Consider the following 24048-nt stretch of genomic DNA (forward strand, 5'->3'; position numbering starts at 1 on the left):
TTGGTAGTTTGCCCAGGCATCACAATGGGCTTCTTCGTCCCAAGGAAAACAGGTGTCTCCCCCGGTTCCTGACTTAAACAAACCACATCACCATCAGAATCTTCATCATCAACTTCCTCCTCAGTGCCAGCAACACCCATATCCTCATCCTGGTGTACTTCAACAGTGACATCTTCAATTTGAATATTAGGAACTGGACTGTGGGTGCTCCTTCCAGCACTTGCAGGGGGCGTACAAATGGTGGAAAGAGCCACCTCTTCTCATCCAGTGTTGGGAAGGTCAGGCATTGCAACCGCCGACACACTTGAACTTTCCTTGGGGATTTGTGATAACATCTCAGAGCACACAGTTCTTTTCTGTACTCTTTCCAGCTTAACTCTTTTAATTTTTCTAATGGGAGGATGAGGGCTTCCATCGTCATGTTAAGCTGAACCACTAGCCATGAACATAGGCCAGGGCCTCAGCCGTTCCTTGCCACTCCGTGTCGTAAATGGCATATTGGCAAGTTTATGTTTCTCCTCAGACCATTTAAATTTATTTTTTGGGTCTTTTTACGGAACTTTGGCTTTTTGAATTTTACATGCCCTCTACTATCACATTGGGTATTGGCCTTGGCAGATGACATTGATGGCATTTCATCGTCTATGTCATGGCTTGTGGCAGAAGCTTCAGCACTAGGAGGAAGTGGTTCTTCTTGATCTTTCCCTATTTTCTCCTCAAAATTTTTGTTCTCCATTATTTTTTGGGAGTTATAAGAGACAATATGCGTTACAGGAATGACTGGAAATACTGATGACACAGGACACTACCACTGGTCTGATGCAGCCCAACAGGTTGTTATAATTGTTATACTGCAGCAGTGGATATATATAGCAGCAGCATATATCGTCGCTGGAATTACTGATGACACAGGACACTACCACTGGTCTGATGAGAGCCCAACAGGTTGTTATAGTTGTTATACTGCAGCAGTGGATAAATATAGCAGCAGCGTATATCGTCACTGGAATTACTGATAACACAGGACACTACAACTGGTCTGATGCAGCCTACCAGGTTGTTATAATTGTTATACTGCAGCAGTGGATATATATAGCAGCAGCGTATAACGCCACTGGAATTACTGATGACACAGGACACTACCACTGCTCTGATGCAGCCCAACAGGTTGTTATAATTGTTATACTGCAGCAGTGGATATATATAGCAGCAGCGTATAACGCCACTGGAATTACTGATGACACAGGACACTATCACTGGTCTGATGCAGCCCAACAGGTTGTTATAATTGTTATACTGCAGCAGTGGATATATATAGCAGCAGCGTATATCGTCCATGGAATTACTGATGACACAGGACACTACCACTGGTCTGATGCAGCCCAACAGGTTGTTATAATTGTTATACTGCAGAAGTGGATATATATAGCAGCAGCGTATATTGTCACTGAAATTACTGATGACACAGGACACAACAACTGGTCTGATGCAGCCTAACAGATTGTTATAATTGTTATACTGCAGCAGTGGATATATATAGCAGCAGCGTATATCGCCACTGGAATTACTGATGACCAAGGACACTACCACTGGTCTGATGCAGCCTAACAGGTTGTTATAATTGTTATACTGCAGCAGTGGATATATAGCAGCAGCGTATATCGTCACTGGAATTACTGATGACACAGGACACTACCACTGGTCTGCACAACACAGCACCACTTTATACAGCTACACTGGATATATGGCAGCAGAGAACACCAACACTGTGAATGGCTGGACTGATACAGCACAATGCACTGACTACACTGGGCTGGTCTGCACAGCACAGCACCACTTTACAGCTACACTGGATATATGTGCCTGGATTGATACAGCACAATACACTGACTACACTGGACTGGTCTGAGCAACACAGCACCACTTTGCAGCTACACTGGATATATGGCAGCAGAGAACACCAACACTGTGACTGCCTGGACTGATACAGCACAATACACTGAGTGACTACACTGGACTGGACTGAGCAGCACAACACTTGCCACCCCACTTTCCCGCCCCAACACACAGACACTGAGGACACGTCCTCTCACTCTCTGAGACTGGAGTGAAAATGGCCGCGACGTGCGGCTCCTTATATGGAATCCAAATCCCGCGAGAATCCGACAGCGGGATAATGACGTTTTGTCGAGTTCGGGTTTTCGAGTCAAGAGGGAAAATCCAAGCCTGGATCAGATATGGACTCGGAAGGCCAAGTTGGGGGGGTTCGGTTCTCTGAGAACCGAACCCGATCATCTCTACTCTAATGCTGCTAAAGTGTATTACTTTATTATAGATAAAGTTAAATTGTATATTGTACAACTGCAATGCAACTTTTACTGGGACCCTGCAATTACCTGGAAATAATGTTTCACTGAGAAGCATGGTTAATGAAGGAACACTGACTTGTTGTTTGCTTACACTGTGTAATTTTCAGCAAAACATTTGCCTTACTGTTAACCTGTAGACATTAACCACATTTTAAATTCCTGCTAATCATATTTATTTCTGCAATTTCACTGCTCTCTCATTCAGCCACCACTCCTCCTCCTATTCTCATTTTACCCCTTCCACACTATGACCAGGCTGGCAACATCTCCCATTAATACTTGTCTTCCTAATCCTTTATTCTATCCCCTGGTACCACCTCTATCCTTCTCTCCCAGTCTCCTACATCTCATCCTCTCTCCTCTCCTCTGTCTCCCATCCTGCCCTCCTCTCTTGTTTCACAATTACAATTTACTTCTGCCCCTTCACAGGCTCTCTACCCAACCACTCAACCCTGCTCTCTCCTTCCTCTGCCTGTCACCTCACCTCTCCTCCACTACTATCATACTATACTCCCTCCCTGCCTCACTCCTACAGTCTCCCTTCCTAGCCAACTACCCAGCACCATCATTACGCCCTCTATATCCCTTCCTTCCACATTAATCTTACCTCAGTGCTACAGCAATCCTGATAATCTCATTCACATCTCTCCCACAAACTCCTACCTCCTATCCTGTGCCCTCTGGAATGCCAGATCTGTTTGCAACAAACTGGTCCCCACTCATGACCTCTTCATTTCCAACTCCCTGCATCTCCTGGCCATTACCGAATCCTGGATTACTCCCTATGACACCACTTCTCCTGCTGCTCTCTCTGCTGGGGCCTCACATTCTCACACACACCCCGACCTGGGGGTCGCCATGGTGGTGATGTTAGGATCCTTTTACCCTCTAGCTACACATACTAACTTATACCTCCAGAACCATCCCTTACATTCTCTACATTTGAGGTCCATGCTATACACCTCTAACAACCTAATAATCTTCAAGTTGCTATCATTTACAGTCGACCTGGCATTTCCTCCAAATCCTCGACACTTTTGCTTCCTGGCTACCTTACCTCCTCTCTTCTGACATTCCCTCCATTTTCCTAAGTGATTTCAACATCCCTATCAATAACCCAACAGAATTACCTGCCTCTAGACTCCTTAACCTCACCTCTTCACTTGGTCTCTCCCAGTGGACCACCTCACCTTCCCATGTGAACGGGAGCTCACTGGATCTGGTTTTCACTCACCGCTGCAATATTTCTGATTTCTCCAATTCCCCTTTTCCCCTCTCAGACCACCTCCTGCTCTCCTTCAACTTATCTATCTCTGCTCCCCCATCTCTCCCTCCTAAGGCTACCATCACTAAGCGTAACATTGAGGCTATTGACACCTCATCCCTATCCTCCCTGTTTGACTCACTTCTCTCTCCTCTTCTCTCTCTCACATGCCCTGAACAAGCCACATCCCTACAGAATGTATCTCTTACTTCTGCTGTTGACTCTGTTGCTCCACCAACCACTATTAACCCTCGCAGATCAACACCTCAAACCTGGCACAGTAAATGCATCAGATATCTACAAAAATGCTCACGTACTACCGAGTGATAGTGGAGGAAATCACGCTCTAAGGCAGACTTCCTCCATTTTAAATTTATGCTCTCATCCTTCAGTGCTGCCCTTTCCCTCGCCAAACAATCATACTTCAAAATTCTCATCTCTACCCAGTCTTCCAACCCCCCAGCCCATTTTTGCCACTGTTAACTCCCTCCTCTGCCTACCACCACCTCCTCTCCCTTCCTCATTGTCTGCTCTTGACTTTGCCACTTATTTCACATCCAAGATTGATTCCATAACTCAGGACATCACATCCCACCAGACCAGCAACCAGCCACCACCCATCCCTTGCCACCCCTCCCCTTCCCTCTCACCAACTCTGACATCTTTCTCCCTTGCATCTCACTACTTCCTCCCATTCTTATCTCCAAGATTTTTCACGTGCTGCTCCTTTGCTTTGGAATTCTTTACCTCTCCCCCTCAGGCTCTCCACCTCCCTACAGAACTTCAACAGGGCTCTTAAGACCCACTTCTTTTACAAACCCAGCCAAATGTCATCCTAACCCTCTGTCCCATGCTGTGTCCCCATGATGTGTCACCCCTGTCTGTCTGCCCCTCCCCTTTAGAATGTAAGCTCTCATGAGTAGAGCCCTCTTCCCTCATGTGCTTATCCTTTTCTTACTTTAATAATCCTCAACTGCCCAAATCCTGCAGTTTTTTGGCCACCTTAAAACTTATCTCTATGTCGTCCAGTGACTGCCAGTGGAGCCAGTAAGTATAATTTATTCTTTCTTTCTTTCTTTCTTTCTTTCTTTCTTTCTTTCTTTCTTTCTTTCTTTCTTTCTTTCTATCTATCTATCTATTCTGTCTGTCTGTCTTAATGTGTAAAAAAGGGACGCTGTCTGACGTAATGTTTAAAAAGGGGACGCTGCCTGCCGTAATGTGTAACAGTGGGGACTGTCTGCCGTAATGTGTAAAAAAGGGGACGCTGTCTGCCGTGATGTGTAAAAAGGTGGACTGTCTGCTGTAATGTGTAAAAAGGGGACTCTGTCTGCCGTAATGTGTAAAAAGGGGACGCTGTCTGCCGTAATGTGTAAAAAGGGGACGTTGTCTGCTGTAATGTGTAAAAACGGGACACTGTTTGCCATAATGTGTAAAAAGGGGACGCTGTCTGCCATAATGTGTAAAAAGGGGATGCTGTCTGCCGTAATGTGTAAAAACGGGACGCTGTTTGACGTAATGTGTAAAAGGTGGACTCTGTCTGCCGTAATGTTTAAAATGTGAATAAGAATTTACATGTGGGTAAATGTATGATCTGGTGATATGGGGGAGAAGTGGTATCAGCGCACGTTATGTGCGCTATACCGCTTCTCCCCCATGTATGATTGCTGCGGTGTGGGTATCTAAAAGATAGCAGGCCGATATGTGCAGGCAATATATGAACCGTCAGCATCGCTGACCGCTCCAACACCTACAGCTGTCGATTTTCGACAGCTGTAGGTGGCGATGCCCAAACACCACAGCAGGTACAAAGCTGTCCTTGCCTGTGGCGGGTGCCGGCTCCGGACTGCGCTGGGGATCTCTCGTGAGTAGTGAGATTCCGCTCATGCACATAGGAACCGGCCGGGACAGGGAGACACAGTGTGTCAGCACTGAGCTGATGCGCTGTGTGCTCAGAGGGACATCACCAGAGTAGGAAGCTTTCACTCACCCGCTTCGGCAGACAAGATATTCTTACATCTTGGTGATGTCCCTTCCTGCTTCCCCTTTCGGTAGTGAGGAGAAGCAGGAAGTGTTATAGCGGCACAATGCGTGCGCTATAATACATTTACCCCATGGTGCCACAAGCTGGAATGGTGCATGAACTGGTGCATATTCAGCATAGGACAATCCTTAGTTCTTCTAAACATTTACAGGCCTGTCACATGTATAATGAAGCCTCCTTGAGGTTTTCTAGATTATCTCTTGCCACAACATGAGAATAAGACACACTTCTGTGGCTAATCTATAACTATGGCATATTATATTTAATTCAAACATTTAATGATGACTAAGTATCATAGGTTTTGACTTTAAAACCCTTCAAATAGCCAAGCTTATTTCCTATCACAACTGCAGCCAAATCAGATTTTCTCAGTGCCGATTGAAAATGAATAGTTTCCTGCTTAGACTGAAGCGATATGAAATAAATTACCATCTATTAATTCTAAAATATCATATTTGGCCCATGACACAAACATTAACTATGAGATCAAAGTTGGCGTTTGATATCACTTGCATAGAGAACGATGTATAAACCAATAATTTCTAAATGTGAAAAAATTGTTTCATATTATCACAGCCAGTGGAACATACTGCAGTTTGATTTCTTCCTCAGCATACTGTATCTAGAGAAACACAATCCGGAAGACTTTGAACATTTACTCTGGCTCTACAAATTTAGAAGATAGCGAGAAATATGAACATTCAATTATCCCAACACTTTTTTTTTAACTTCAAGATAATTGGCTAAATTGCATGAAAATGGCATTTAGCAAATGTCACAGCCCTTGTTAAATATAATGAGCTGCAGTAGCAGCATTGTGTTTCTCAGTGATGCCCAGTACTTACACAATTGCAGGTTTATTTCAGTGCACCAACTGGAAAATAATTCTATAACTGATTTTTAAAGTCTTTGTTGGGAGCATTTAATCCAAAGTCATCATTGGTCTATGTCGCAGTTTGAAAGCTCTCCCTTCAAAGACTTGTCAGACTCCCTTGTTAGCTAATTATGTTGTGTGAAGCAGTTGTTTTGAGTAAATACAAATTAATTATCTTCAGATAAATGTGCCTGATCAGCAATGCTTCAGCGTTCAAGACCAAGAAACAATCCTTCTTGCTTCACTTCTTCCAGCACATGACATCTCAGCCAGTGACCATTGCTTGCAACTGTTATTGCCTCAAGGGAATGACCAGTATGGGAAGCCTGGGACGCATCTACTAGAAAAGAAGGAGATTAGAATGTAAAGTTTTGGGTTTTTTTTTAAATGCAGAATGTACTTTCTGAAGGATGTGTGTAATTTGTGGGCTTAGGGGGCTATTCCGAGTTGATCGTAGCTGTGCTAAATTTAGCACAGCTACGATCATTCACACAGACATGCGGAGGGACGCCCAGCACAGGGCTTGTCCGCCCCGCATGTCAGTGCCGGCCCCCCCGCAGAAGTGCAAAGGCATCGCACAGCGGCGATGCCTTTTCACTTCAAGAGTAGCTCCCGACCAGCGCAGCTTTAGCGTGCTGGCTGGGAGCTACTCGTCGTTCCCCGTCCCGCAGCGGCTGCGTGTGACATCATGCAGCTGCCGCGGCCCGCCCCCCCCCCCCAACGGTCCAGCCATGCCTGCGTTGGCCGGACCGCTCCCCCTAAACGGCGGCTTAACGCTGCCGTCAAGCCCCCTCCCGCCCAGCGACCACCTCTGCCTCAGAGGCGATCGCTAGGCAATGATGGCTGCCATGCGCAGGTGCACTGTGGCGCCGCGCATGCGCAGTTCCGATCCAATCGCTGCGCTGCGACAAACTGCAGTGAGCAATCTGGTCGGAATGACCCCCTTAGTGCAGACTTGGGCAAGATTGCTTAAAAAAACCTGTACAGAATAAAATATATGTATTTACTTATATGCAGTGTTGTGTGCATCTAGGACTGCGACCGTATGTGCTGCATTTCCACATTATTACTATTCATCATTGGATTTGGATGTTCAAACTGAAATCTAAATTGCAGTGTAAAAATAAAGCGGCCTAACATTTGTGGGCTACATGCAAAAGCCTCCAGTATTTACCCTGCACAGAAACAATATAAATGTATTTGCTCCCCTTGCATGGCAACATGGTTTGTTCCAGACACAAAGTTACTTGCTTTTTCAGCAGGCTGCAGGGGGAGAGAGTGTGTCAGCGTGATAGAGCGCAGGCCACAGGGGGAGGGAGTGTGTCAGTGTGATAGAGCGCAGGCTGCAGGGGGAGGGAATGTATCAGTATTGTAGAGCACAGGCGGCAGGGGGAGGGAAAGTGTCAGTGTTATACAGTGCATGCTGCAAGGGGAGGGAGTGTGTCAATGTGATAGAGCACAGGCCACGGGGGGGGGGGATGTGTCAGTGTAATATAGAGCAGGCCGTGGGGGGACGTAGTGTATCAGTATTCTAGAGCGCTGGCTGCAGGGGGAGGGAATGTGTGAGCGTGATACAGAGCAGGTTGTAGAGGGAGGGAGTGTATCAGTGTGATAGAGTGCAAGCCACAGGGGAGGGTGAGTGTGATAGAACGCAAGCCACAGGGGGAGGAAGTGTAATACAGTGCAGGGGGAGGGAGTGTTATACAGCTCAGGGGGCGGGAGTGCAATATAGCACAAGGTGGAAGGAGTCTGATACATTGCAAAGTGGAGGGAGTGTGATACAGGGGGTAATTCAGACCTGTTGTGCAAAGAGTCCAACACAAGGTGATTGACAGGAAGAGTGCGTTTCGGGGTGTCAACTGACCGTTTTCTGGGAGTGGTTTGAAAAACGCAGGTGATCCCAAGCGTTTGCAGGTGGGTGTCTGACATCAATTCCGGTCCAGGACAGGCTGAAGTGATCGCAGCGGCTGAGTAAGTCCTGGGCTACTCAGAAACTGCACAAAATCTTTTTGTACCACTCGGCTGCACATGCGATCGCACACTTGCACAGCTAAAATACACTCCCTGGTGGGCGGCGACTATGTGAACGCAGGACTGCAAAAAAACAGCTAGCGATCAATCAAGTCTGAATTAACCCCACAGTGCAGAGTGGAGGGAGTGTGATACAGCACAGGTGGAAGGAATGAGATTTAGAGCAGGGGGAGGGAGTGTGTCAGTGTGATAGAGTGCAGGGGGAGGGAATGTGATTCAGCTCAGGTGGAGGGAGTGTGATGCAGCACAGGTGGAGGGAGTGTGATGCAGCACAGGTGGAGGGAGTGTGATGCAGGGCAGGGGAAGGGAGTGTGATGCAACTCAGGGGGAGGGAGTGTGATGCAGCGCAGGGAGAGAAAGTGTGATACAGCACAAGGTGGAGGGAGCAGAGGCGGAACTACCGCCAGTGCAACCAGTGCGTTGCACTGGGGCCCGCCTCTGTCCAGGGGCCCAAAGCATGTAATGAGTCAAACTGACTCATTACATGCCGCTGTGCGCTGCGGGCAACTGCTGCCCGCAGCGCACAGCCGCCCAGAGAGGAGAGGAGAGGAGAAGCGTTACGGGGGAAGGAGGAGGAGGGAGGCGGAGGAGGGAGCCGCTGCAGCGCTTTACTACTGGTTGAGGCGCTGCTGCTGCTGCCCCTCTGCTTCACTATAGGCTGTCTTCCGAGAACAGCCTATAGTGAAGCAGAGGGGCAGCAGCAGCAGCGCCTCCACCAATAACACAGCGCTGCTGCGGCTTCCTCCTCCACCTCCCTCCTCCTCCTTCTCTCCTGCCCGGGAATCGTGAGTGACCAGAAGCTGCACCGAGGAGCCTGAGCCTGTGGAGAGGGTAAGTATCATTCTTCTTTCTTTCTTTCTTTCTTTCTTTCTTTCTTTCTTTCTTTCTTTCTTTCTTTCTTTCTTTCTTTCTTTCTTTCTTTCTTTCTGTCTTTCTGTCTTTCTGTCTTTCTTTCTGTCTTTCTTGGGACTGTCTGCCGCAATGTGTAAAAAGGGGGAATCTGCCTGCCGCAATGTGTAAAAATGGGGAATCTGCTTGCCGCAATGTGTAAAAATGGGGAATCTGCCTGCCGCAATGTGTAAAAATGGGGAATCTGCCTGACGCAATGTGTAAAAAGGGGGAATCTGCCTGCCGCAATGTGTAAAAATGGGGAATCTGCTTGCTGCAATGTGTAAAAATGGGGAATCTGCCTGCCGCAATGTGTAAAAATGGGGAATCTGCCTGCCGCAATGTGTAAAAAGGGGGAATCTGCCTGCCGCAATGTGTAAAAATGGGGAATCTGCCTGCCGCAATGTGTAAAAATGGGGAATCTGCTTGCCGCAATGTGTAAAAATGGGGAATCTGCCTGCCGCAATGTGTCAAAATGGGGAATCTGCCTGCCGCAATGTGTAAAAAGGAGGAATCTGCTTGCCGCAATGTGTAAAAATGGGGAATCTGCCTGCCGCAATGTGTAAAAAGGGGGAATCTGCATGCCGCAATGTGTAAAAATGTTAGGTGCCGCGGTCCGCGGCGCCGCTCGGTCTGCTTCCGAGCGACGCTCACGGCCGCCGCACCTCCCTCCCTGACCGCACGGCGCCTAGCAACGCCAGGACGCCGTGCGTACTGTAGCTGCCGGGTCCCTGGCAACGCTAGGACGCCGGGCGTCCTCAGCCGCTGGGTCCAGAGCAACGGGGACACCATTGGCGGACCGCGTTCCCCGTTGCCAGATAGGATTGATTAGTTGCTCGTGCAGCAGGGCAGCTGCACGGCAACTAGTAATTAGGGTCTGGGGGCTGGTCTTGCTGGCCCTCCTGTCATTGGCCAGCAGGGTCTTCTTATGGGAGCCAGCACACTGCAGCCTCGCCGGTGATAGCTTCCTGTATGCTGTTCCTGCCTTGCAACGTCTGTTCCTGGTCAGCTGTATCTGGTCGATCCTGCTCCCTGTGCTCCTGAGTTCTGGAGTTCTGAAGCCGGTCCTGGGAATCCTTCCGGTCCAAGTGAACCTGTTGCGGTCATCTGGGGGTTCTCGCTTCTTGGGGTTCTCTCCCGGTTTCGTGAGTAGCGGCTCCTGCCGCGTGTTGTGGCCTAGGCCGCTTAGTCCCTATTTTACTTTTGTATTGGTGGTTTTTGCTGAGGTTTCCGCTTTTCACTGTCCTCCCCGGAACTCGGCGGTGCCGTGTGGGGGAGTGGACAGTGGTATCTTTTGTTTTTCTTTTCCTTTGGCGGCGTGCCGCACATATATTTAGTTTTAGGGTAGTTAGTAGCCCCTAGCTTCTGTTTGCTTTAGTTAGAGGTCCCCTTGTTATTATCCTGTCTCGGTTCACGCCTTGTCGCACTCTAAGACCTGGGGGCATCGGAGTTGGGCAGACCTAATCCGCCCTTCAAACGCGGCTGCCGTGGGCCCAAGAAACCATAGTCACTCAGGCGTGAACTGACCACACGGGTAAAACAACGGAGGTAGGGTGCTAGGGGCTATTCCCGTACCATCCCTTATTTCAGCGTCACGTCCTGGTGCTCTGGACTCTCTACACAACATCTCTCTAGTTCTGAGCATCAGGAACGTAACATTATCACCGGCCCAAAAACAAAACAAAAAAAAGAATAATATTAAGAGTTATTTGTTTTTGGTGGGCCTTAAAATTCGAGAAGAATACAAACGAATAAACAGAAAAAGACACCTGTCCCTATCTGTTATTCTTCCGGCGCTGATAGCAATTAGTAATTAATTACATAAAGTGCATCAATAGCAGCTGAGTAAGACAACTAGCTAGGTTGTTAATTAATTGGAGAACAAGAGAAAATATATAGTATACTCTGCGCTATATAACCACTGTATCAGGTTATGCTATAGTGTGCAGTCTGTCATATAGAATAATTGACTCAGTAGAACTGTGAAGGTATAACAATAAATTCTTTATCTAATATTTAAAAAGCGGTATACATTTCATACAGAATAAGCAGCATGTATTAGGCAACAATTAATTTATAATCACAATTAGTATAGCATGTAATGAGATAAGATATCTTTGTTATATTACTAAAAAATGAATGAAAGTACACTGGCGTCCCAGTGATTAATAAATGTCTCGTAAAAATAATCACGGCTTTATTTAGTAATGAACTTTTGTATATATTGAGGTATAATTACCCATGTGCAGATTTCTGTGAGTATGGATAAGCAGGATCCGTTAATATACGTGCACATAGATTAGTATGCAGTTAATTGAACTGATTGAAGCTGGTTTGGAAAAGGCCGTATATTTTTCACGGCTGAATTCCGGATAAAATGGTTCTTATTGACCTGTGTGAAGATCTCCAAAGAACCCACCTCCTCACACCGGGTGTTAGACCTCACTGCGGAGGCCAGTAGCAGTCACTCGGTACAGGTGAGCGGAAAACTGGACGTCTGTGATAGTGGTAATCTCCTCAAGCCGGGTGTTAGACCTCACTGCAGCGGCCAATATCACTCACTCGGTACGGGTAGACAGAGAACCTGACGTCTGCAGCACAGCACCTGGACGGATGTCAGCGCCCTCGCCGAGAGCCGCTGGCCGGAGCGCCCGGCGTGTAACCAAGCCGTGATGGGATGTAGCTGTGAAGATCGTTGGCTGTGAGACCGCTTGGCAAGATAGGTCAGCAGGTAGTGCCGAACAGCTGAACTTTGGAAAGTGGGCGTCAACGCGTTTCGTCTCCTTGGCAACCGGAGACTTCCTCAGGACGAATTAAAATTCGGCCTCATGAATCCGGCAGTATTAGGACCGAATCCCAGCCAGCTTTTGGCCAACCAGATTCAGGAACTAACTCAGATGGTTCAGGATCTTACTCTTCGGGTGAGATCGCAGGAAGATCTTTTGCGAGCCTCCCCGAGTATGATTCCAGAACCAAAGATATTTTCAATGACCGTTTTTCAGGTAACCGAAAGGATTTTTTTAATTTCAAGGAAGCTTGGAAGCTTTATTTTCGTTTAAGGCCCCGATCCTCTGGTACTGAGTCTCAACGGGTCGGGATTGTGATGTCCTTACTACAAGGCGATCCGCAAACCTGGGCTTTTGGGTTAAGAGCCGATGATGTTGCCTTGCTATTTGTAGATGCCTTTTTTAAGTCTCTAGGCCTTTTGTACGATGACCCTGATAGAGAAGCGTCGGCTGAGAGCCACCTGCGTGCACTTAAGCAAGGGAAAAATCCAGCAGAGGCTTATTGTACCGAGTTTCGCCGTTGGTCGAACGACTGTGGCTGGAATGACCCGGCCCTGCGCAGTCAGTTTCGCCTCGGTTTGTCTGAAGTTATTAAAGACAGTCTCCTGCAGTACCCCGCTCCAGAGACTTTAGACAAACTCATGGAGCTTGCTATTAAAATTGATCGTCGTCTCCGGGAGCGGAGGGCTGAAAGAGGAGCTAGTTTCAGGCCTAGTCCATGTGTGTATACTTTCCCTGAGGACGTCGAGGAGCCCATGCAAATGGGTCTCTCCCGGCTGTCCCCAGAGGAAAGAACCAGAAGGCTAAATTCTGGTCTTTGCTTGTATTGTGGTGAAAAGGGACATATCGCACGTAATTGCCCGAATAAGCAGGGAAACGCTCTGACCCAGTGAATTGTGAGGGGGTTCACTTGGGTCTGCAGTTGATCTCCTCTAATGATTCCTTATTAGTTCCTGTAAAAATTTCCTTTGGTAGCCTCAGTTCGTTGGTGTCGGCCTTCGTCGATAGTGGAGCTGCGGGAAATTTCATGGATCTTGGTTGGGCTCAGGCTTTGGGCGTTCCACAGATACCTTTGGAAAAACGTATCACCATGCACGGCTTGGATGGTGGTCCGCTTTCTAATGGGGGTAATCACTCACCGCACACCTCCAGTACAACTGACAGTGGGGGCCCTACATTCGGAGAAAATAGAATTTTACCTTACCCATTGTCCGGCTGTCCCCGTAGTTTTGGGTCAACCCTGGCTTGCCTTTCATAATCCCACCACAGATTGGCGGTCTGGGGAGATTTCCCGATGGGGTCCCTTTTGTGTTAAGGAATGTATTTCCCGTCAAGTTCGGGTTGCGGCAGTCACCCCAGAACTTATTCCTTTGGAATATCAGGACTTTGCCAATGTTTTCTCCAAGGGTAATGCGGATATTCTGCTCCTAATCGGTCCTATGACTGCGCTATAGACTTAGTTCCCGGTGCCTCTTTGCCTAAGGGGAAACTATATGCCCTGTCTGGGCCGGAAACTACGGCAATAAATGATTATGTACAGGAGAGCCTAAAAAAAGGCTTCATTAGGCCCTCGAAATCTCCATTGAGTGCAGGGTTCTTTTTTGTTGAGAAAAAAGATGGGTCGCTCAGACCATGTATTGATTATCGGGCTCTGAATAAAATTTCTGTTAAAAACACCTACCCCTTGCCACTGATTTCAGTACTGTTTGATCAGCTCCGGACTGACGTTATCTTTTCCAAGATCGATCTTAGAGGGGCTTACAATCTCATCCGAATAAAATCTGGGGATGAGTGGAAGACGGCTTTCAGCACACAGTCGGGACATTATGAATACCTGGTGATGCCGTTTGGGCTGTCTAATGCTCCTGCTGTATTTCAAGATCTCATTAATGACATCCTTCGCGACTTTCTAGGAAAGTTCGTAGTCATTTATTTAGACGACATTTTGATTTACTCTGAGTCTTTTGAACAACATATTACCCATGTGCGACTGGTCCTTCAGAAGTTACAGGGAAATCATTTATACGCCAAACTGGAGAAATGTGATTTCCACATCACAGAAGTGTCCTTCCTGGGGTATATTATTTCTCCTAAGGGGTTTTTCATGGAACCAAAAAAACTCCAGGCCATCCTAAATTGGGCACAACCCACGAACTTAAAAGCAATTCAGCGCTTTTTAGGGTTTGCAAATTACTATAGGCGTTTTATTCATACCTTCTCAGATTTGGTTGCTCCTATTGTGGCATTGACTAAAAAAGGAGCGGACCCTTCCAATTGGTCGCTTGAAGCCAAGTCTGCCTTTCTGGCCTTAAAGCAGGCCTTTGTCTCAGCTCCAGTACTCAGACACCCTAACCCGGATCTCCCCTTTATTGTCGAGGTAGATGCCTCAGAGGTTGGAGTGGGGGCTATCCTTTCTCAGGAAGACCCGGAGTCTCAGGAATTACACCCATGTGCCTTCATGTCCAGAAAATTCTCCTCCGCAGAATCCAACTATGATGTTGGTAATCGAGAATTGTTGGCAGTTAAGTGGGCTTTCGAGGAGTGGAGGCACTGGCTGGAAGGAGCAAGGCATACCATTACGGTGTTTACTGACCACAAGAACCTGCAGTATATTGAGTCAGCTAAACGGCTTAATGCTCGACAGGCACGTTGGGTGCTGTTTTTTACTCGTTTCAGGTTTATTATCACCTTCAGGCCCGGTTCCAAGAATACAAAAGCCGATGCCCTGTCACGTTGTTTTCTTCCGGTTCACAATAACCACCCGGCTACTACCCCCATAGTCCCATCGTCTGTCATCCGGGCTGGCCTCACACAGGATTTATTTACACAGCTAGTCCAGCTTCAGCAGCAGGCTCCCAAAGTCACTCCTGCAGATCGTCTCTTCGTCCCTGAATTTCTGAGAGGCACTGTTCTAGCTGAGTTTCATGATAATAAGGTTTCTGGTCATCCGGGTATCACTAAGACCTTGGAGTTAATCTCTCGCTCAGTGTGGTGGCCTAATCTTTCTAAAGATGTAAGGGAATTTGTCCATTCCTGTCAGGTTTGTGCTCAGTACAAGGTATCTCGATCATTGCCGGTCGGGCAACTCATGCCTTTAGCCGTTCCTCTCAGGCCATGGTCACATATATCCATGGATTTCGTGGTGGACCTTCCTCTTTCAGCTGGATTTCGAGTCATTTGGGTGGTAGTAGACCGTTTTAGTAAGATGGCCCACTTCATTGCTCTCCCCCGATTACCCTCTGCTAAAGGGTTGGCAGTTTTATTTCTCCGCCATGTGTTCAGGCTCCATGGTTTACCCAGGGATATTGTCTCTGATCGGGGACCGCAATTTATCGCCCGTTTCTGGAAAAGTTTTTGTGCCTCATTAAATATGAAACTCTCTTTAACATCTGGGTACCATGCACAGTCTAACGGACAAACTGAACGTGTTAATCAGTCGTTAAAACAGTATTTACGGCTATAATCGGCCAAACTTCAGAATGATTGGTCTGAATTTCTTCCTTTGGCCGAGTTTGCCTGTAATAACTCTTGTCATTCTTCCACCAAGGAGTCCCCATTTTTTTCGGTCTTGGGCTTTCATCCTAGAGCTAATTCTTTTTACCCTCATTTTCCAGTCTCTTCGTTGACCTTAACTTCCCATCTCAGAATGATTTGGAAAAAGGAGCACCTTGCCCTTAAGAAGGCTGCCTTCCGAGAAAAAAAATTTCTGATAGGTTCCGACGCCCATGCACTTTTAAGGTGGGAGATAAGGTGTGGTTGTCAACCCGCAACATCAAGCTCCGACAACCCTCGGCTAGATTGGGACCCAAATTTATTGGACCGTTCCTTATCGTTAAGAAGGTCAACCCAGTTGCTTTTCAGCTACGCTTGCCTAAATCACTCAAAATTGGCAATACTTTTCACTGTTCCCTTCTGAAGCAGTATTTTTCTTCCAGGAGATTCCCTCAGAAGACTTCCCAGGGTAGACCTCCGGTGGATGTTCAGGGCCAACAAGAGTTCTTGGTGGAGAAGGTTTTAGATTCCAAAGTTTCTCGGGGCCGCCTTTATTTTTTGGTTCACTGGAAAGGCTATGGCCCGGAAGAAAGGTCTTGGGTCCTGAATAACGATTTACATGCCCCTAAACTTAAGAGATTATTCTTTCAGGAATTTCCTCAGAAACCCGGCTTTTGTTTTTTTTTAACCCCTCCTCAAGGGGGGGGGTACTGTTAGGTGCCGCGGTCCGCGGCGCCGCTCGGTCTGCTTCCGAGCAACGCTCACGGCCGCCGCACCTCCCTCCCTGACCGCCCGGCGCCTAGCAACGCCAGGACGCCGTACGTACTGTAGCCGCCTGGCAACGCTAGGACGCCGGGCGTCCTCAGCCGCTGGGTCCATAGCAACGGGGACGCCATTGTCGGACCGCGTTCCCCGTTGCCAAATAGGATTGATTAGTTGCTCGTGCAGCAGGGCAGCTGCACGGCAACTAGTAATTAGGGTCTGGTTGCTGGTCTTGCTGGCCCTCCTGTCATTGGCCAGCAGGGTCTTTTTATGGGAGCCAGCACACTGCAGCCTCGCCGGTGATAGCTTCCTGTATGCTGTTCCTGCCTTGCAACGTCTGTTCCTGGTCAGCTGTATCTGGTCGATCCTGCTCCCTGTGCTCCTGAGTTCTGGAGTTCTGAAGCCGGTCCTGGGAATCCTTCCTGTCCAAGTGAACCTGTTGCGGTCATCTGGGGATTCTCGCTTGTTGGGGTTCTCTCCCGGTTTCGTGAGTAGCGGCTCCTGCCGCGTGTTGCGGCCTAGGCCGCTTAGTCCCTGTTTTACTTTTGTATTGGTGGTTTTTGCAGAGGTTTCCGCTTTTCACTGTCCTCCCTGGAACTCGGCGGTGCCGTGTGGGGGAGTGGACAGTGGTATCTTTTGATGTTCTTTTCCTTTGGCGGCGTGCCGCACATATATTTAGTTTTAGGGTAGTTAATAGCCCCTAGCTTCTGTTTGCTTTAGTTAGAGGTCCCCTTGTTATTATCCTGTCTCGGTTCACGCCTTGTCGCACTCTAAGACCTGGGGGCATCAGAGTTGGGCAGACCTAATCCGCCCTTCAAACGCGGCTGCCGTGGGCCCAAGAAACCATAGTTCATAGTTCAGGCCTGACCACACGGGTAAAACAACGGAGGTAGGGTGCTAGGGGCTATTCCCGTACCATCCCTTATTTCAGCATCACGTCCTGGTGCTCTGGACTCTCTACACAACATCTCTCTAGTTCTGAGCATCAGGAACGTAACAAAAAAGGGGGAATCTGCTTGCCACAATGTGTAAAAAGTAGTGATGAGCGGGTTCGGTTTTACTCGGTTTTACTCGGTTTTACTCGGTTCTCAAAACGGCATCTTATTGGCTCACGGATGTCACGTGTTTTGGATAGCCAATAAGATGCCGTTTTGAGAACCGAGTAAAACCGAGTAAAACCGAGTAAAACCGAACCTCGCTCATCACTAGTAAAAAGGGGGAATCTGCCTGCTGCAATGTGTAAAAAGGGGGAATCTGCTTGCCGCAATGTGTAAAAAGGGGGAATCTGCCTGCCGCAATGTGTAAAAAGGGGGCATATGCCTGCCGTAATGTGTAAAAAGGGGGACGCTGTCTGCCGTAATGTGTATCAAGGGCACGCTGTCTGCCGTAATGTGTAAAAAGGGCACGCTGTCTGCCATTATGTGTAAAAAGGGCACGCTGTCTGCCGTTATGTGTAAAAAGTGTACGCTGTCTGCCGCTATGTTTAACAAGGGCACGCTATCTGCCGTTATGTGTAAAAAGTGTACGCTGTCTGCCGCTATGTGTAACAAGGGCACGCTGTCTGCCGCTATGTGTAACAAGGGCACGCTGTCTGCCGTTATGTGTAAAAAGGGGACGCTGTCTGCCGTTATGTGTAAAAAGTGCACGCTGTCTGCCGTAATGTGTAAAAAGGGGGACGTTGTCTGCCGTAATGTGTAAAAAGGGGACGCTGTCTGCCGTAATGTGTAAAAAGAGGAATCTGTCCGCTGTAAGGTGTAAAAGGCTCTCTACCTGGTGTAGTGGTGCTACTGTGCGGCATAATTTGAATAATGGAGACTACTGTGCACCTTTTTATGAATTGGTATTATTTTGTGGCCACACCCCTTCCCCACGAAGCCACGCCACTATGTATTTTTGCGCGCGCCTATGGCGCGCAATGCCCCTGTTTTGCATGCAGGGGTGGGGCTCCGATGCCGTTTCTTGCACACAGTGCTAAAATGTCTAGTTATGGCACTGTTGCTAGGTATCCATTTCTCTGGCCCTGAGCAGGTCCCCCTCACCAGGTCCTCTCCAGGGGTGAGGGGGTGGACTTGGATGGGATGGGGGGGGGGGGGGGGGCAAAGCATTTTGTCGCACCTGGGCCCACCGCTCGCTAGTTCCGCCACTGGGAGGGAGTGTGATACAGCATAGGTGGAGTGAGTGTGATAGAGTGCAGACCGTATGGGAAGGGAGTGTGATGCAGCGCAGGGAGAGGGAGTGTGTCAGTGTGATAGAGCGCAGAATGCAGGGGTAGGGAATGTGATGCAGCTCATGGAAAGAAGTGTGATATAGCACAGGGTGGAGGGAGTGTGATACAGTGCAAAGTGGAGGGAGTGTGATGCAGTACATGTGGAGGGAGTGTGATGCAGCACATGTGGAGGGAGTGTGATGCAGCACATGTGGGGGGAGTGTGATGCAGGGCAGGGGAAGGGAGTGTGATGCAACTCAGGGGGAGGGAGTGTGATGAAGCGCAAGTGGAGGGAGTGTAATACAGCGCAAGGTGGAGGAAGTGTGATACAGCGCAAGGTGGAGGGAGTGTGATATAGCGAAAGGTGGAGGGAGTGTGACAGCATAGGTGGAGTGAGTGTGCCAGACTGCATGGGGAGGGAGTGTGATGCAAGGCAGGGGGTGGGAATGTGATGCAAGGCAGGGGGAGGGAATGTGATGCATGTCAGGAGGAGGGAGTGTGATACAGCGCAAAGTGGAGAGAGTGTAAAACAGTGCAGGTAGAGGGAGTGTGATGCAGGGCAGGGGAAGGGTGTGTGATGCAGCGCAGGGGGAGCGAGTGTGGTATAGCGCAAGGTGGAGGGAGTGTGATACAGTACAGGGGGAGGGAGTGTGGGGCCAATGTGTTTTATTCTTTCCTGTAGGGACCAATGTGTTTTGTTTTTTTCCTATTGAGGCCATTAGGCTTGTTCTCCCAGTGGGGTACAGTGTGTTTTATTTTACCTATAGGGGGCAATGTTTTTGTTTGTATTTTCCTGTCAGGTCCCAGTGTGTATTTTTTTATTCCTTTTGCGGCCAATATAGTTTTTTATTCTGTAGGGGCGAATGTGTGTTTTTTTTGTGGGGGCCAATGATTTTTTTCTCCTGTGGCCAGCAACATATTTTTTTTTTCTGTAAGGGGGACAATGTTTTTACTTGTAATAATGTTTTCCTGTAGGGGTGAATGTGTTTGTTTTCTTTTTTTCCAGTGGGGGGACAATGTGTGTGACAGTGGCCATCTCAGTCAGGGCACATTTGGACATATGCATATCTACCAGGGAACACTACTTTTGAGAAACATTTCCATCAGGGCTGAAACTAGGAGTGTGTGAGTGGTGCCACAGCACAGAGTGCAGGGCTCTGTCAGCAGCACTGCGTGGCCTCATGGCCGTTGCTTCTGGTTAGCACGGTGCCTGGAACAGGACCCTGCAGCAAGTATCACTTTGGATACTCCGGGGATGCCATGCACCTTGCTGCCTGTAATTACAGCCAGTCAGAGTGCACTTCTCAGTGCTGGTGACCCCCTATGCGCAATGTCATGTTATGGCTCTTTTTTCCACATTGTGCACATGTCTCACACAAGACACTATTGAAACTTTAATTTGTGCGTTGACTAATGCAGCAACTAGATTAAAATTCCTTGTAAAACGCTTTTCTGGTCTTGCTCTACACTCAGTAAGGCAAGCAACAGAAATCATGGGGCCCGGTACATCCATGTTTTGGGGGTACCCCCACCCTGGAGTCCCCGACAGGTACAAGCCAGTCGCTTCAGAGTCTTTCTTATAGCCCTTTCACACCAGCCTAGATTCCTGGGATTATTCTTATTAGTCTAGTGCTGGTGTAAACGGGTCCCGGGCCAATATCCCCGGATTTCTGTCTAGGCATTTCAACCCTGCAAAGTAGCAGGGTTGTTCCCGGTATCATCCCGGGTTACTGGCCGGTGTAATTGGTGCAGGGACATGTCTCTCCTTCCTGGTTTGCTTCTGCTCATGCTGATTGGATATGCTGGGAAGCTTCCTGGTGATGTCATTTTGCAGAGCCACGCAGAGCCATCACACAGCACAGAGGCAGATACACATTGCAGCTCTGTGGAACAACAAAACCCAGTAGCATTATTAACCCCTGCAATGTCTTGGTCCAATGAGCAGGTGAGGTAGCTGTTAAGTATTAGATGAGAAGAGGAGATCCAGCGCCAGATCACGGGCACTGTCAAGGATGCCCAGGTCTACCACAACATAGCAAGGATCCTGGCCTCGCAGGGCATCATCCGGAGCCAGCAGCAAGTGATCAATAAGCTGAAAGCGTTTAAAAAGCTATTTAACAGGGTCCACAACCACAACTGTAAAAAGAGTGGGGCTACAAGGCGCAACTGTATCTTTTACGACCAGTGTGCATCAGTCTTTGGCCACACTGCGCTCAGTGACCCCATCAGACTCTCATCCTCCAGCTCTGCCACTTCATCCCCCATTGTGGTTACTTCTGAGAGTCAGTCCAGCATGGACAGTAGCTAATGTGGGCAAATTTCTCCAATCCCAGATCACCCCATCGACCCTGATCTGGACTCTTCCAACAACCCGATTAATGACAGTATAGCCGACACCAGTACGGACGCTGTGTCTGTCCAGAACACAGATGTGGGCACTGCACTCTAGTCTGATCCCCCAGTCATGCACACCAGTAGTAAGTATTTGTCCTTGCTTTGCATAAAAAGCTTTTCTAGACGTTATTAGTGAGAACCACTAGTGGGTTTATCACTAAAAGAAAGGCTTAGTGTGCGGCGCACTCTTTTGAAATGTTAATACAATATTAAAACAAAACTTTTATTCAATCTTTTCAAAATAAATCTCTATAACCAGGCAGAGAAAATCATCTGATAGCCTGAGAGTGCGGAATAATAAAGTTATTGCCCTGAAATCAAAATACCATGATGATATATGATTCCACAATATGGTTAGGGCAAGAGAAATATAAAAATACAAATATAAATAAATAGAAAAAGCAAAAAATTATTTAAGCTAAGTGAATTATTACTCCAAAACTATTATTGCTGATAGGCTATTAATTCAAGGAATTTTAATTAAGGAGACTCAGTACGTTAGTAGTCTCAATGATTCTTAGGACACTAATTGCTTTCAAACGAGGCTTGTACCTAAAAGGATAGTGTGAAAGTATTGTAACATAAAGCCATCTTATACACCAGTCTACTGTTCAAGACTGCAGTAACAGTGCAGATGTAAATTGATACAAAGTTATGTCCACCAGCTCGCAACAAATATATGGCTGACACAACAATTCATCCAAGAGATCAGATAATAGATACACTGTCTCTTGTGATTACATTCATAAGAACTGTAAGTGAGGGAAAATTGCAGACAAAATAATAAATATTTCAAATGGTTATTACTACTATGAACCATGTATACAAAGTAACAAATGGAATTAATTTATTGGGTATAGGTGGACATAGTTGACTGATCTCACTCCTCTAAAAAGGAGGAATCAATATATACTGTACTTAATTAGTAACCGAAAAATAACTGATACTCCACTCCGTAATGATTACATTTCTACTACCTTTGAGTTAGAAACTTGTCTCAAAAAGATACATCATGTATAAACATAGGTACAATAACCCCAGTGCGTAAGATAACCATAGATGGTATTATTAAGACATACATAGACCTCTTTTGTTGTCCTAAAAACCAGGACTATTCAACACAGACACACCCAAGGATGGGATAGCCAATCAAATTTCCCAAAAGATGTAGTTAGACCCCTGTCAGAGTGTCCAATCCCCACATTTATAGCCACTCTATGGACTAGATTCATTTCTGTGGTGATATGTGACATTAATCAGTAGCTATGCAAATGTGATTTTCTTATAGCTAATTCATATAACTATTACAGCTGACTGTTATAAATTTCATCTGACACAAAAAAAGTTTTAAATTGTTATTATAACATTTTGGAAATGCACCAGATAGGAGATAGAGTGTAAGAAGAGTCCCTGGTGTGTGGAAACGGATTCCCATTCTACTGTTGCCCCATATGCCACAGTGGGTAGTGATGGGTACAATGAGAGCGGGGAAGAGCCGTCCACCAAGTACTTAAAGGACAGAGCAGTGCGAGCTGCTTCTGCTCTCCACGTTCTATGTCCCCCCCTCCCCTGTTGCATATGGGCATTGCAGGGGGGGCCACAGACAAAAAAACAATGGATGAGAGGGCTGCTCTGAGTACCTTACTGGTGTCCCGCCTGGTGTGTCTGTGAGAGAGCAAGGTGAGTTCTCCGTTAGTTATATGAAACCGCTGCAGTGATGGAGTGCCAGGTTGGATATAACTCTCCTTCAGTTTAAGGAGAGCCACTGCAGTAATAGCACGCCAGGTCGGGTGTAATTCCCCATCAATTGTAGAGAGCTGCTACCGTGACAGAGCACCGGGTCAGGACTAATTCCTACACCCCTATTTACTAAGTGCACCCTGCGCCCAGAGCGGACACAGGTCTCCATCCTTGCAGGGAGTGACAGGTCTCCGTCCTTGCAGGGAGCAGTTACGGGAGACGGACGCCGGGTCGGGTTTAATTCCCGCACCTCCGTGAGCAGTGCACGCCCTCGTCCCGCTGATGACGTACGTTTCACAAATAGCTTGTTCACATCAGTGGGTGTAGGAATTAGTCCTGACCCGGCGCTCTGTCACGGTAGCGGCTCTCTATAATTGACGGGGAATTACTCCCGACCTGGCGTGCTATTACTGCAGTGGCTCTCCTTAAACTGACGGAGAGTTATATCCGACCTGGCACTCCATCACTGCAGCGGTTTCATATAACTAACGGAGAACTCACCTTGCTCTCTCACAGACACACCAGGCGGGACACCAGTAAGGTACTCAGAGCAGCCCTCTCATCCATTGTTTTTTTTGTCTGCGGCCCCCCCTGCAATGCCCATATGCAACAGGGGAGGGGGGGACATAGAATGTGGAGAGCAGAAGCAGCTCGCACTACTCTGTCCTTTCAGTCCTTGGTGGACGGCTCTTCCCCGCTCTCATTGTACCCATCACTACCCACTGTGGCATATGGGGCAACAGTAGAAAGGGAATCCGTTTCCACACACCAGGGACTCTTCTTACACTCTATCTCCTATCTGGTGCATTTCCAAAATGTTATAATAATAATTTAAAACTTTTTTTTTGTGTCAGATGAAATTTATAACAGTCAGCTGTAATAGTTATATGAATTAGCTATAAGAAAATCACATTTGCATAGCTACTGATTAATGTCACATATCACCACAGAAATGAATCTAGTCCATAGAGTGGCTATAAATGTGGGGATTGGACACTCTGACAGAGGTCTAACTACATCTTTTTGGAAATTTGATTGGCTATCCCATCCTTGGGTGTGTCTGTGTTGAATAGTCCTGGTTTTTAGGACAACAAAAGAGGTCTATGTATGTCTTAATAATACCATCTATGGTTATCTTACGCACTGGGGTTATTGTACCTATGTTTATACATGATGTATCTTTTTGAGACAAGTTTTTAAC

This window comes from Pseudophryne corroboree, chromosome 11, assembly GCF_028390025.1.
Source record: "Pseudophryne corroboree isolate aPseCor3 chromosome 11, aPseCor3.hap2, whole genome shotgun sequence".
Lineage (NCBI taxonomy): Eukaryota > Metazoa > Chordata > Amphibia > Anura > Myobatrachidae > Pseudophryne > Pseudophryne corroboree.